The sequence below is a fragment of the Dermacentor albipictus genome, chromosome 1 (genome assembly GCF_038994185.2).
Source record: "Dermacentor albipictus isolate Rhodes 1998 colony chromosome 1, USDA_Dalb.pri_finalv2, whole genome shotgun sequence".
Lineage (NCBI taxonomy): Eukaryota > Metazoa > Arthropoda > Arachnida > Ixodida > Ixodidae > Dermacentor > Dermacentor albipictus.
In genome coordinates this window covers 243961582-243977240 of record NC_091821.1, presented here as the reverse complement: position 1 = coordinate 243977240, position 15659 = coordinate 243961582, and the positions used below count along the sequence as shown (strand labels likewise).

The 15659-nt window shown below is 44.1% G+C and overlaps 1 protein-coding gene and 1 long non-coding RNA gene across 5 annotated transcripts in view; one reads left to right on the top strand and one right to left on the bottom strand.

Annotated features, from left to right (window-relative positions):
- The window catches only part of DCTN1-p150 (dynactin subunit 1), a 50294-nt gene extending 48180 nt beyond the window's left edge, over positions 1 to 2114 (bottom strand). For 2 of the 4 annotated variants that reach the window (XM_065439667.1, XM_065439670.2), the window contains exon 1: positions 1504 to 1654. The gene's annotated coding sequence lies outside the window, so the exon portion shown is untranslated. Of the gene's footprint in view, positions 1 to 1503; positions 1655 to 1977 lie in introns of those variants that run through there. The other 2 variants (XM_065439668.1, XM_065439669.1) reach the window with 2 other exon arrangements.
- Positions 1960 to 10084, top strand: LOC135907904 (uncharacterized). Its single transcript, XR_010566153.1, has 3 exons — positions 1960 to 2099; positions 7850 to 8918; positions 9914 to 10084. It is a non-coding gene; the product is annotated as an uncharacterized lncRNA (long non-coding RNA).
- Positions 10085 to 15659: the final 5575 nt, after the last annotated feature.

Sequence of the window (15659 nt, the reverse complement as noted above, 5' to 3'; positions counted from 1 at the left end):
ATCGCTGGCCAAGTGGTGATCGCCTGATTGCCTCTTAGGATCTGCTTGAAATTAACAAGACATCCATTTACAAACCTTACCATCAAGAATTTTTTTTATTTAAATAATCTCAATGCCATTAAGGTATTACAGAGAGAAGTGAGAGTTAAAGCGTGTTCAAAATGGCAGTCTTGAAGGAAGGGTGATCAAGGTTGCTGGTGATGAAGGCAATTACATACATATTATGTCTTTGGCATGAACGAATGGAAGTAAATGTTGATCTGGCAAAATGGCACTTGGACATTTCAACAATGGCTGACACAAGATGAAATGCAGCAGGGAAGGGAGAACGAGATGTATTTCAGCTCAGGTCTGATAAAGAACATGTTATGGAAAAGACATAACCGGGCTAATTTTCATCTGTAAGGAAAGTTAGGGAGGTCACAAGAACTTTAATGCAGTAATACTGGCAGCACGAGGATAGTTCACATCACTGAAACAAGCTGACCGGTTTTGGATGGGATGGGTTCAAGTGTGGATACAAGTGTAAAAGAGTGAGGGTCCCAAATTAAAGAAGCAGACTCGAGTTTCGGTCTGATAGGAGTAATGTTTCCTAATGATGCAGTTTTATGCAAACTGGAGGTTGAAATAACTGACAATATTTCACGATTTTACTACGTTAATGAACTTCGGGCACCTTACAAGGCCAAAAGGGCTTGCTGAGACGTGCGAAGAATGCTGTTTCCTAAATGGACATTACTTTTGATCAGCGCAATACCCTCAGAAATGGTTATCACAGAGATCTACGTGCACGAGCTGAAGTAGCAAAGCCGCTTTATAACTGAAGTTTTGACGACCTAGAATTGCTGCTATGCAGGAGGTCTCCCTAACATAAGTTCATATCAGCAGTGATAGAATGTACAGGTTCTCGAACGCGGTTTGCTGCCGACCACGAGCTGGATAAGTGTGCTGCCACCAACTCATTTTTGAAAGATCCCGAGCACGGTCCCATATCATGAAGGATGGTTGGGTTGCCCGTCCTCAGTCGTATCTACTGTAGCTGTACACTCTCATTTCAAAGACGGATATACGAAACGAGAACGCTGCATAAAGGCGTCGTGCAAATTTATTCAAGTATTATCCTGCTTGCAGTAACCAAGACCACCGAAGATCCAAGACACACGTACTCACACCTGCCTACTACTAACAGAAATGTGCCTGTTTGCATTGACCTACTGTCACCGTGTATGCTTAATTCAATGTTGAGAAATCTAACATAGCACCTTCTCGCATTGCGAAGCTGACACGCAACCCTTGTAGGGACGATGCCTTTTTTTGTATGCTCTTCTCATAGCGAAAAGGTTACAGCACAACACAAATTTTAGTAAAGTTCACAAAAGCGTCCACAGGCACACCCACATAACGCAAATAAGCAATAGGTGAGCTTACACAGTCATTGTAGCGCAATGCCCATGCCATAAACACCATTCGTTCAGACACATCCAGCAATGAAAAAGTAAATACCTTAGATTGCCCAAAGGTTGGTCAGAACAGCTCGCGAACAAAGCGCACCCAAAGGTACATTTCAAAAGCAAAACCACAGGTTGAACCGGCTGAATGATGGCTAAACAGCTGCGTGCATCTGTGTGCCAGTAGAAGCAGCCATTAAATGTCACGTGACCTCCCTAGGCACCTAAAAGGAGAGAATTGCCTAGGGACATGCCTAGGGACTCTTGAGGGCTCTTGTGAACATATGCTCCATATGCTTGTGAACTGCGGTGGTTCAGCCTGGTTCAGCGTTGTATGGCTCAACGTGTGATTTCTCGTCTGTGGTGTCTGTGCACGATTCTGTTTCTTGGGGCATAGAAGCCGTGCAATGTGCGCTGAGTGGTTTCTGGCCTAGGTGAACTCTCGTAGTGTGTGACCGGTGTTTCTGAAGGCCCCGGTGCAAAGAATAGCTCCGGTGGTTCTGACAAACGAAATGACGCCGCGACTCACCTACGGTTTTCGAACCGACGCTGTGTAGTAACGTCGCCCGTATTCGCCCGCCCTTTTCGGCAGCGTCATCACATCACACATGCGCCTTGACGGCGTTTGTTGCTGGCCGCGACTTAAATCACGTAACTAAATGCTCAACTTCTGTTCACGTGTTCGTGCTATGAACGAGGCAGCACATGTTTTAATTCATTTGCCTTAAACACTACAGTGCTGTCCGTACATTTACTTTTGCCGCGAGCTTAACGGCAATGCTCGCGTAGTGCTGTGACAGAGCTGTATGTATAAATGAGTCAATGACCTCACTTGGTCTATCCGAATTTTACGCACTGGGCACGATCGAAGTAGATGCTTTTGATTATTGGCACTGCATTGCTAAAACTAAGGGCACAAAAAATAGATGCTGAGCTTTGTGGTGTTCAGTTGCGACTCCGTCTGTTTTTCACCCCCTTAGGTTAAGAAATTAGATACAGTTCTATGCAAAGTGGCAATAAATGTACACGTGACAAGGATCTATAATGGCTTCATCGCAATACACTTGTGTAGTGCGGTGAAGCAAATGTTGTATCGCTATGAAGGAAAGAGAATTTGTGCAATTAAGTACCCGTTCCAGCTTTGGTATCCACGCTGCTCCTTCGGTGCCCTGTTGGAGATCCTGCGCCGCCCGCTTTATTCTAATCTCAGGTGCTCTCCTGAAGACTCCGTTCGCCGGTATTTTCACATGCTAAATGATGTCATCAAAGAACATGTCTATTGCGCTGAAGCTTACTAAAGGTGCCGAATGTTACACTCTTAGAACTAACAGTTTTAGAATGGCATTGACAAATTTGTCACACGGCCACTTTCAATCGCGATTAAGTTTGATCCGGATCTAAGTTCTCATCCCGATTGGCTCCCTCGCGCAGCTTGCGCAAAGAAACCAATCGCGAATGAGAAATTCGATCTGGATCGAGCTTGATCGCGATCAAAAGTGCGCCGTATAAGACGGTCACACTAATTTTACAGCATAGAAAAACTTCGCAACACCTCAAGAGAACAAGCTTTATGGCAAGAAGTAGGGCATGGAAGCATAGGTCAAGTGGCCAACAGTGCTGTAAAGTGCTTTGAAAACTATACACTTATGCAAAATGGCAGCTGAAGTGCTTTAAAGTTGCTAACATTTTAGCGTTAATGCAGGTTGATGATAGACTTAGTGTGGTATTGGTTCTTTGCAATGAAAATAATAGCACTAATGCAAGAAACTTGTGCCGCATGGGTCCCAGCACAACTCAAGGAAACATTAGGTCCTTGGGTACGCAAGTTTCTTGCATCCCCTGATCAAAAACTTTAATATTAATTAGCAGTATAAACAGAGGCTGTAACCATAGGGCTTAGAACCACATGTTTCCACTTTTGTTTCCTTTATGCATGCTCATTAAAATATAACAATTACACTACATGACAGCATCTGACTTGCTTGCTGCCACATTTTGGGACGAAAGCAGTGCTTGCTCTGTTAGAGTTGCCTCTTGCAATATTACTCTGTGGATTTTAAACATGGAGCTTGTCCTGTCACTCAAGTAAATATCTGTGCACTGCACCACCCGACTAGAAACTTAACCAAGCAACAAGCTGCTAAAAGCTTGAGCAAGAAGCTACCAAAAGCAGCTAAAAAACTGCAAAATTTTAAATTTGCTATATTTGCAGCTCTTATAGTTGGTTACTATTGAATTAAGGCAAGGAGTAGGCTTCGATAAACATCTGGCATCGACTGGAAAGAAAATTTTATTGTCGGGCAAATTTCACATAAGTGTGCACAGCCTCACAAAGAAAGAAGACAAGAAGTTGTGTTAAGTATATATATTCAGTTGCCCTTCTCATGCACCCTTTTTTTAATGTTCTGTGCTAGGGATTGTCTCAATAAAAAGTAAAGCCAGTTCCACGCAGTGAAAGGTGTCAAAACAGCGAAGCTGGTGGTCATTTTCTCAAGTTTGAACTTGTGTTTAGCGTGATTTTCATGAAAGTCTTTCGTCTCGTCGTCATTTTGCTAGATTCGAGCTTTGGTTCCGAATTGTGCAGACTCTTCAATTGCGTGAGGTAGTGATCAAACCACAGTCTATTGCACACCTTGCTGCTGTGACTGTACTCACGGTCGAGGAATTCTCTCTTGAACCGTCCATCGGCACCCTCCGTGGGAGGAATCTCTCCTCGTCAACATCTGTGCTTGGCCTCCTACTCTCGAAGTTGGGGGTTAGCTTGCGTCTCCTGGTGCTTTGCTTGGATTGCCTTCTCTTGAAAGTGGTGGTTGGCTTGCCTCCGCCGGCGCTTGGCTTGCGCTTCCTGTTCTCAATCCTTGGCGGTAGCGGCTTCCCTCTGCTGGCACTTTGCTTGCGCTTCTCGTTCTCGAAGCTCGGGATTGCGCGACATCGGCGCTGCCGCTCTTGTGTGAGCTCCCGCTGCAACTCGCACCGAGCAGAATCCATGGGGTGAAAGGGCACGCCAGCGAAGCACCTGCTCCTATATCCCTCTCCTCCCCCGGCGCATGGTCTGATTGGTCCGCTCCTCCACCTCACCCCCCCTGTCACGTCCTCTGATTAGTCTGCTCCCATCTCGGTGGGGCCCCACTCCTTAGTGTTCCTGTATATGCTCCCGAGCATATACAGGGACACTGCCGCTCCTACCCTCAGCGTACCCTCTGGCGGTAGGCTCCGAAACCTGCCTCCTCCTCCCCCCCCCCCCCCCCGCATGACACTAGACGGCGAAGGCTCAACTTAGAACAGCTCTGCTATTAAAAAAAAAAAGACATGCAGATCCAATGCAATATGGGAACCTAAATAATGTGAGGCTGGTCTGAGTTAGTGAGGTAGCTGTAGTGGATGACACGAGCACAGCCTCGCCCCCTATAACTGTTAACTGTCTGCGCCATGAGGACGAAGGGTATTTGTGATGCTTGTTGAGGGATGAATGTTGATTAGAGATTTTAGAGAAGATGGTAGCTCTGTGCAGTGCTGCTGTGAAGTTTCCAATGCGTAGCAGTCAGGGACTGTGCTGTTCTTAAGTACAAGATAGTCGTCTCGTGGATGCCAGTCTCTTGAAGACTTCTTAGCAATTGTAATGGCTGGAATGGATGCAGGATTCCAATTAAGCTCAAGTGTGTGCAAAAATTCATGGTGCACAATCTTGAGCTGGTCTGAAGCCAGGTGATTTGGGCAAGCATGCAGAGGAGGCCCAGTAATGACAGGTGTATGCTCAGAGATGTACAATATGTATCTAAACATATTTAAGGCTTAATAATCCTTGTGGCCCAGTGGCACATTAATTCTGGGGGATTACCCAAGTGCCAAAGCTGTCTACTAGGTACTAGGTAGGTCTATTCGGGTACATACCCAGTGGCCCAAGTTGTCTCTGTATAGCCACATGGTGAGAAAATGACAATGAATGCCAAGCCACGGGGAAGAGGCAAAGACAGCTTCATTTAATCAAATTTTTTGGACAAGCTCAGCTCATCAATGGCAATAACCTCGTTTTCAGAGCGATTTTGACGAACACAGCATGTCTACTTAGCTTTTCTTCTGCTACATAGATGGCTGCAGTGCCAGCGTTTGAAATCCGCAGGTAACTTAATTTTTTAATGCATTGGAATTCTTTGGGTACTTCACGCACTTTCCAGAGGCTATCTATGTAGGTTTGTATCCAACCGTTTGCCGCCTACTTGGGTCACTGGGTAGTCAGTGGTTCAATTGGTAGCGCATCAGGCTGCTGTGCTGAGGTAACAAGGTTCGAAACCAACCATCAGACCAACTTGGGTCACTGAGTGTGCCAATGTGTACATACGTGCCACTCATCAACAAACCCCTTTCACGCCAACAAGGGTCACTGGTCATTCTAGATGCGGGACTGGGTAGGTATTGCTGTTCAAAGAAACTCTTTGACGTGGACTTTGAGTACTGGGTATGTGTCACTTGGTCTGTGCTGGTCTCCAGTGAACCTCTTTAAAGCCAACTTGGATCACTGGGTATGTACCAGTAGGTGTGTGCCGCTCTTCAATGAACATCTGATGCCAACTTTTGTAACTATGTATGTGCCACTGTAGAATGACGAAAAATATTTCTTAAATTTATTCGATCCTGAGCGCAATCGAACCCACGTCACAAGGGCTCCTCAAGGACAGCAACCCAATGCATTAGCAGGCTGAATCGCAAATGCATTGGGTATGTGCCGCTCTTCAATGAACATCTCACCAACTTGGGTCACTGAGTTTGTGCCAGCGAATGTGCGGCAAGCAAGGGGATGAGTTTTGGTGTTCACAGGCATCGGTGTACCACACTTACCCTATCGGAGGCCACACGATGATGATGATAACTTATTGGCATCTCCTTTGAAACAGGGTGGTGACAAATAGTCCGCCTAGCCTGCTTGAGTTACTCGGGTATGCTGTACATGCTTTTCATTCTAGCATTTTTGTGTAAGACTTTTCGGCATGATGCATTTCTCAGCATTTGCCACTCACCGGCGCACCATGCATTCTGGAGACCGCATGCAGGCTTTGCTGCAGCGGCACTAGATTATGCTGTGTGTTCTTGGGCAAGTGCGAAAGAGGAGTCCCACTGCACTACATGCCTAATACATAACTTGTTTCGATGGTGGCAATAATTGTGTTGTCATATTGATTCACTGATAACGCATTACTGTCGACAGTCATCATAAGATGGGTTCTGGCGCAGTTTTTTGTTTTACTACATAGATGTCAGGACTTCTTCAATGCCTCGAAAGCTGCGTTAATTCAGTCCATGTTCTACAACATAGATGGCAGCTCTTTTGTCAGCGCTGGAGGGGCGAGTTTATCGCAGTCTTTGTTGTCTACTACATAGATAGCGGCACTTTGTCAGCACTCAAAGACCACGTTTTTGTAATTGCACGCTTCTTGCACCTTTTAGCAGATTTGGAATGATGGCGTCTGCCACTGACAGCTCGCACAAGAGTTGCACGTGCAAAAGAAAGCCACTGCTCGACTCTGACAGTTAAAGCGAGAGTGAAAGCAATGCACTAGAGTTTTGTTCTTCGAGCGAAATGGATGATTATAGTCTTCTCATCGCTTCTTCTACTGAAAGTGATTATTCAAAAAGCAAAGATGACGTTGACTTGGCTCAACAGTGGTGCAGCGTTTTCATGTTTAAAACATGAAGCAAATTGGTTGAAAAAGCTTTAGAAGGGTTTTCAATGGAGTGAAGTTAGAAATAAGCCCTAAAAAAAATAAGGTCACTTTTGGTCTAAATAAATAAAACAAGGGGTTAAAAAGAAAATGGGAAACGGTGGTGAGCAAGGAGCTAATTGTTCAAGGTGCTGTACAGTCAAAAATACATTCAAACAAATAAAAAGAATGAGTTGTGATGAATTTCGTACAACTTTGAAAACTTGCATCACTCATAATTTTTACTCAAACTGTATGGGCTCTCTTGTACATAGAACTATAAGGTAACAACGATCTCTAACTACCCTGCCTAGTACCAACTCCATACTATGCGTGCAAGTTTCTCAATACCATACCACCATGGCCTCTGCTGCCCTCAACTATCCCTTCCTTTGGCACATGTTAAAATAAGATTATCTGCTCTAACCATTGCATGACCTGCTGAACTCCACTTCTCTTACTCTTTACCACTATATCAGCTACTCTCATTTGTTGTCTAATATGTAGCGTACATGTACAGTTCTTTCAAACTTAAGCCTACCATAGTCAACTCCACTGCTCATTGCACGGTATGTTTCTTTTCAAAATTCTGTGTTATTCGCCAAGTATCAGCTCTGCAGCTTAAGACTGATAGGATGTACTGATTGTATACTTTTCCGACTCATTTTTTTTTTTTTTTTTTTTTTTACTATCCTGATGATCCAGGTCCCCTATGACTACTTGGTCCAGGCAAATGTACTCTTGCAACAGGTTTGAGAGGCTGTTTACCAAGCAAGGTGTCATCGCAAGGAAAAGGCCAGCAAAGGATTATGGCACCAAAAAAAAGAAAAACGCCCATTTGAAAAAGCACATGACTGCACGAGAGGCACAAGCAGAGGGTTTTCTGAACACAGAGAACATCAAAGGTGCCAGCACTGCGTCTCGGCAATGTTGACAGACGCTTTGGCGTGCATACCTGGGTCCCACCTCAAAAGCTGATGTCAATCAAGGACTTCACTTGCCAAGGAGGCACCACTGTTGACAACGGGACTAGCTATGAGCTTCCCATCTGGCCTTGTACATGCCTGATGAATGAACGGCAGGAGTTCGTAAACCATGTCAGCACGCATACCATGTTAAAAAATTGCAGACTCATCTCGGTGATTATGTTCAATTCACTTCGTTAAGAACACTCGTACTGTAACCATATTCAGTGCCAACATGCTCTGTTCCTGCTATCAATTTTGGAGACTTCTATAATAGTGTTGCTCCTGTAAGCATTCATAAGATAGCATCAAAAGAACATCGTCATTATTGTTTCCTCTGTATTCATCGTACTCTCCGTCACGGTTGCTCAATGAAAGTGTACATGTGTGAGTCTGCTGCATCACACGGCAGAGTATTGGCGAAGACGCGAAGCAGAAGTTCACAACTGCCAGCACTAATTTTGTGGGGATGCCACTGTTCCGAGACAGCTCTCTGGGAAAGTGCTGGGGGCTAGCACTGTGGAACAGATGCTTTGGGTGTGTCAGACTAAGTTTTCATCATGCCTACGCCTCTTTTTATCACAACCTTGCATCTACAAGTTGTAGTCATAATATGTGAAGTAGTTTATTCTTTAGAAAGCATTGCAAATCAAGAACCACTGCACTGTGAAACAGACGAGCTGAGACTTCAATGATCTCAGTACTTTCACAGAGTTGCCTGCTGTGTGCTACTTATGAAATAGAGTATGGGTCTTATGTGTCAAGACGAAATTGAAGATTCTAATGCCAAGAAGCGGAGGACAGAGCTGGTAAGTGAAGAACAATTATCTGCTTTCGGTATTGTGAAAACTCTTCTGCAAACAACGATCTTGGGAACAAAGAAAGCTCACGTACAATGTATCGTTTTCTTTACTTTTGAAAGCCAAGATAACTTATGGCTCTACCAACACTACATTGTCCACTTGCATGCACCAGCACATGACACCTCTAGTGGTGTGTGGGTGCAGTGGATGTGAAGAAGCGAAAGTGTGGCACCATCACTCAGATGCTAGTGCACGTACAAGTACAATACTCAATTAAAAATTGCACTGAAACGATCGGAGCTGATCGTCAAAATCAGCAATAGCTTGTGTAACCAGAACTGAATAGGCGAGAAGAAAGGGGATTAACTGAGGGGCCCGGTTTTTATTAGTCGTATCATAAGAAGCCAACAAACACTGGCACCAAGGACAACATAGGGGAAATTACTTGTGCTTAATAAATCAAATGATAAATTAATGGGAATGAAAGTGGATGCGAAAGTTGTGGGATCGTTCCCCATCTGCGGCAAGTTGTTTATTCATCCACTTTCATTTCCATTAATTTATCGTTTCATTATCCGATATATTAAGTACAAGTAATTTCCCCTATGTTGTCTGTGGTGTCAGTGTTTGTTGGCTTCTTATGACACAAGTGAATAGGTCACACACGCTGCACCGAAGGTGTGCGCAGGCAGCTGGAGAAATTCAATTAAAGCAAAGAGGTGCTGATGCATGCAGAACTGGCATTTGCAACACTGCATCTAATGAGCGCACAGGAAGCGGGGGAAATTCCATTGCAACCGAGCTGCGCTGGCACAAAATCTGCTAGTATGATATTGTTGCACTATGTGGAGCCACATGTGGAGCAACTGCACAGGGATTCTGGTGGTTTGATCTTGAGTGACGCACATGCTGGTGCACTGCTGCTGCTCACTGCTGCATGCCTCTCCTCCTTACAACCAGCAATAAGTGATCTGGTTACCGCAACTATTTGGATACCGCAGGTGGCGCCCGGCTGCATCGGATATCCATGGTGTACAAGCTTTTAGCACCCCTCCGAGCAGGTGCTGTTTCGTTAGATATACAAACACGAGTTTCCCTGGAAAAGACAATAAATGTGATCACAAAAAAAAGGATTTAACAGACAAGTAATTGCACACGCACATAAGAACCAGCAAGCTAGGCACAGCAGAGACTTAGAAGCAGTAGTGTTTTTAGAGAACAGTGACTTTTTCAGCGACATTGCCAATTTAGCCTCCTTCAGGAAGTTGTCTGAATAAAATTGTTGAAGCAAATAGCCCACTGTTTAGTACCTTGCATTACCTCAAAAGGGCGGTGCAGGTACCATTGTACGCATTTCTTCAATATGCTGTTTTCCCCCATCCTTCAGCACCTTTAAAATATTTTCATGAACAGAATCAGTTTTTCATAAAACTTGATGCAAGATTCGTTAAATCTTAGTTAGAGCCAAAATTTGTGAAATTTATGACAAATTCCCCTCAAAGATTCATTTTTGTTAATAATAAAGCTGATTGGATCAAATTTATGTACAATATAGAGTTAACTGCGAATTTTTAAATATGATTTTAATTTATACGTATAATCCAGTTATGTTTCTGTGCTTCCTGTAAGTGGGAAAAGTAAGGTCTCTTGTGCAAGGTTTGGTATTTATGCCAGCACTAGTGCTCACTTGTTACACCAGGATACATCACCATCTGGGAAATGAGCATTAATGGGAAAACGAAGCCTCTATGGAGCTACCATGCCTGGGTTAGAATAAGTTTTTGCAGTCTTCTGTTTGGAGAAATGCCTTGGTTTTGTTACACTTGAAAGCAGAATTTTGCCTAATTTTGCAATTTAAACCTAGAATATGGTTTTCTCTAAAGAAAAAGAAATGCAATAATTGAACCCACATTTCCCACAAGTGAAGGTATTTCATTGTGCAATGAAGCTACAGCTACGGAGAGGGTTCACACGTGTATTAAAGCTGGCAGTTACAAGGCCCTGCAGTACTGCACTGCCTATACGTTCATTTACGGCTTTCTCAGATGCGACATTCGTTTTCCTATTATAGTTTCTTTTCATAAGTGCCTGTGCCATTAGTGTGATACATATGTTGACCAGTGTCCAATTCAGTTGCGAGTCGGCACCAATGTGGGTCTTTTTGAATCTGTTTTATTGGGCTGTTTCCTGCAAGAGGCACCTGTTGCCAAACATGTTGCTTTTCTTATTTCTGCAGCATACACTGATGCAGCCTACACTACACCAAATCTGATGTTTACATTTTCGTGTATATCCACTGATCGTATCTGTCTGCCTGTATTTACCGAATTGTATGTACCACTACAATGCCCTCTTTTAATGACGAATTACCTGCTTTCAAAAGCAAAGAGAGGTGGAAATATCATGTACGCTGCACTTCTCTCAATATAACAAAAAATGTGTAATACATCACGTTGCTCATCTCGAGAAATCCCACAAAAACTAGTGTTGCTGAAGTGCGCCGGCGAGAGGCAACTTTCCCCGTGTTGAGGGCACCTTACATAATAGGTTACAGTGATTGGCACTGGTTCATGGTTGCTCCTGAAAAGTATACAGACTCGATAGAATTTGTTTCTACTTGATAAGCCACCACAGCTCAGTGGAAAGGACTCTTGAAAAGTGTTAATGTTTACTGTGTAAAGAGCTAGCTGCTCATTTATATAAAAAATCCTCACACAATTTAGACAGACTTGAAAAGAAAAATGGACATAAGATGTGCTGCCGTTTTAAGTGCAGGGAAAAGGTGGCAATTAGTGTATCATGGCACATATGGAAAAACTTTAAATCTGCCCTTTTACGAGAAGTCAATTAAAAAGCCAAATCGTGCTAGTTATCTGTCCGTAACATGCAACATCACTAGGAAACTTTTAACATTCCATCCTTTAAAATCAAGAGGAGGTGCCAATTTGATAAATCATCAATATTGCCAACTTTTTAATGTGTTAGCATTCTTACAGTAGTTCATAGACATTCCAGGGGCTATCTATCGATGTTTATATGTATGTTTGTTTCTATCCAACTGTTTTCCCGCCTACCTGGGTCACTGGGTAGTCCATGGTTGAATGGGTAGTGCATTGGGCTCCTGTGCCGAGGGAGCAGGATTCGAAACCAACCATCGACCAACTTGGGTGCCCAAGTATGTGGAAATGTGTACATATGTGCCGCTCTCCAACGAACCACTTTCACGTCGACATTGGGTGTACGGCAAGTGAGGGAATAATTCTCTGTGTTCACACGCACCGACGTGCCAAGCTTCTCGTCTCGGAGGCCATGCGCAGACTTCTTGGCAGTGTCACTAGATGGCAAAGCGTGTCCATAATGAAGCACGAGAGAGCAGCCCGACTGCCACATGTGTATCTCAGCATTCACACGCATCCTAACTTGCGCCAATGAAGTCACGAAATTTTTGCTACATTTTTTTGCAAAGTCGCAAGAACAGCCAAGTGAATTTTACATGTAGCCGTTTTTGAACACTATAATATAGGCTAACATGACGTAATGCCATGTACCGAAACATTTGACGTCCATCTAGTGTGTCCAGGTGGGCAATTTGCAGTGAATTTACGAGCAGGGAGTAGCAGAGGGTTTTTTTTACCTTACTATTTTACAAAACAATGAATGATGAGAGCTTAATTTAACAAAGTACAATGTTTGGATAGTAAATTGTGCATAGCTGTCGATGTTTGTCGGAAAGTTTAGCAGAAAAAAGAGGCCCCTCTCCCACCAACCTTCTGCACCAGAAACATTGACATGGCAGCTATAATTTTGCATTAGCCTTGAAATAGTGAAGTTGTAGATCTAGCACTGTTAAATAATTTTGAATAACATGAGTACCTCAATTTTCCTATACTGAAAACACACCTTGCTTTAATCATGCCTGCAGTTTTTCTTCCAGCCTTCATGAAAGAACTGCATTTTGTGACATTCGTTTGCTCATGTTAATGTGGTGATAATTATGTGACATTTATACAGGTCAGATACTATGGTGTACGAAGCTCCATGCAAAAAAACAAAGGCAGTCCAATCAGATTCTCACACTGAGCCCTGGTACTTCAATATCTCCATCTTATTTCACATTGAACCCTGATTCTCACATTGAGCCCTGGTACTTCTACAGTTTCTCCATCTTATTCACCTACTGCATTTTAGGTCTTGCCATAAAATTTATTACAAAAAGTTTTGATAATTCAGTTTACTGCTACGCTTGCGAAACAACCATCGATTGAACATGTTCACTGAACCAGCAGCAGCCGCAGGATTGGGAACCATTCTAATGAACTTGGTAAATAATAAATAAACATGCATTTTGTGAGAACAATGGCAAGCCTGTTTCTCTTGGCGCAAAACTGCAGCTTATGTCCGCTCAGTTAAGACCACCGTTGCTTCACCATGCTGAGTCAATGCATCATAGGGCCTATCTCGCCTGCCTACTTATCGCTTTTGAGTAACAAAGTGTGTTCTACAAAGCCATTTATGAAGCAACTTCATTGAAGGGACACTAAAGGCAAATATTAAAGCTAAAGTGATATGTTATTGCTCATAAACGTCTAAGGCATCAATATTATTGAGAACAGAGCTTTAGTAAGTGAGAAATCAAGGTAAATGTAGGACAACTGAAGACTACCGGGACATTCTAGTACTACCCCAATGAAGATGTAATGCCTCATTATATATAATTGTGCAACTAGTACTCAGCCACTGGTAAGAGAAAGTTCACTGCATTGCATTACAAGATGGAAGAAAATGCCAGTTTTCCACATGTGTTTGATTATTGGGAAAAAGAACTAATTGACATTACTCTTGACAATGATGTGGGTGGTAAAAAAGCTGAAACGTTTTGTTTTCACTCAATCCCGCACTGCCCGCACTTGCACATTTTGGTAGTTTCAGCATCACGTAGTGGTAGTTTTGCTGGTTTGCAAAGTTCGTACTGCAGTTTTAGCTTATCCGCTCTTTACCGGGTTACAGCAAATGTGGAGGGCAGCAACAACGCTGATACCAAAATCTTGTGACACTTTGACAGACAACACGTGAAACATTGCGTTACATGGGTAGTCTTGTTTAAGTAATATCACAAAATGGACCACCTGCTGTAGATTGCTATCAGTCCAGGCTCTACACCAACAAATACGTAGCATATGTTCAGTTACTGCAAAAACTATCCTAAGGTTAAATTGCACCACACTATGGCACCACTAACCAGGCTGTTCATGTTTATGGCACTGGCAAGCCGGCATTCTATGAAGACCAATTACATAGACAAGGAATTGTCCCATCCATGCGAAGTTTTGGATCCTACCCATGTGATGTCATAGCCCTGTTTGAATTGGTTTTTGGCCACACTTTCGACTTTTACACAGTGACAATGACAAGAAGTTTATTAGAGTGTCCTGAGGAACTTGATTGGGGGGAACCGAAGGCTCCCCGATCAAGTTGGTGGCTCCACCCACGACGGGACAGGGAGGTGGTGACTCTCCGCGACGTCACGGGCCCTCTGGACGACCTGTAGTTGGTTCGTGAAATCCGAGCTCTGACTTGTATTGAAGGTCAGGCTTGTACGGGCACAGCCAGAGCATGTGGTCGAAGGAGCAGCATGCTTGACCGCATTTGGAGCACGACTGCGGGAAGTTCGGGTCTATCCAATGAAGCGCTTTTGGGGTGAGGTAGGACTTGGTCTGTAGGAGCCTGAAAGTAATGGCCTGAGCCCTGTTAAGTTTCAGGCTGGGGCAGGGAATTTCGTCCTGCTGTGTCCGTAATGCGACATAATTTCGTGAAAGATGGCAAGATGATCTTTGAAGGGGCAATCCTGTGGGAGAGCCGGACCGTTAGCTCGGGCGCGGTTTGTGAATTCACGCGCCAGGCAGTTGGCCCGCTCGTTAGGGTTGCAATCCACTTGGTTGGTCAAGTCGTTCACGTGGGCCGGGAACCACGCTATGGTATGACCTCTAGGTTCTTCTCCCGTACTAACACGAAATGATGTGTCGACTATGCCGGCTGCGCGTTTAGAAGCTAGAGCGGACGAGAAAGCCCTGACCGCCATGCGCAAGTCGCAGAAAATAGTCGTCGGGCCTCCTGCGGCTTGAAGAGCCAAGGCTATCGCGGTTTCCTCTGTCTCATTCGTATGTTTAGTGTAGATTGACGCGGCGCTGATAAGTGTTCTGTGCACGTCAACGACGGAGATTGCAAACCTGTCTTCGCTGCCACATTTGGCGGCATCGACGAAGAATGCATCTGCCCCGTAAGGATTTATTCGTCGAAGGATGGTTCTAGCCCGCACTCTTCTGCGACCTTCATTATATATTGGGTGGATGTTACTCGGTAGGGGCTCAACCTTTATGCCTTCCCGGGCTAATTTAGACGGGGTGTCTGTCGAGCGGTGCCTGTATAGGGAGTAGACCAGCTTCATCAAGAATATTAATTCCCGGCTTAGTTGATGAAAGCCTGGAGATCTGTGCAATAAACTGTGCTCCAATTAATTCGTCTGTAGTATTGTGAATTCCGAGTGCAAGTAGTTTTACCGTGCTAGCAAATTGTGGAATACGGAGTATTCCTTTGACACCGGACCTGATGAGCGTGTCAAGTTTGTTCTTTTCACTTTTGCTCCATTTGAGGTACGGAGCCGTGCAAGTAATGTGACTGATGAAGAAAGCTTGGAAGACCCCCGAGTAGGTTGTCCTCCTTCAGTCCCCCCCTTTTGCTTGCGATTCT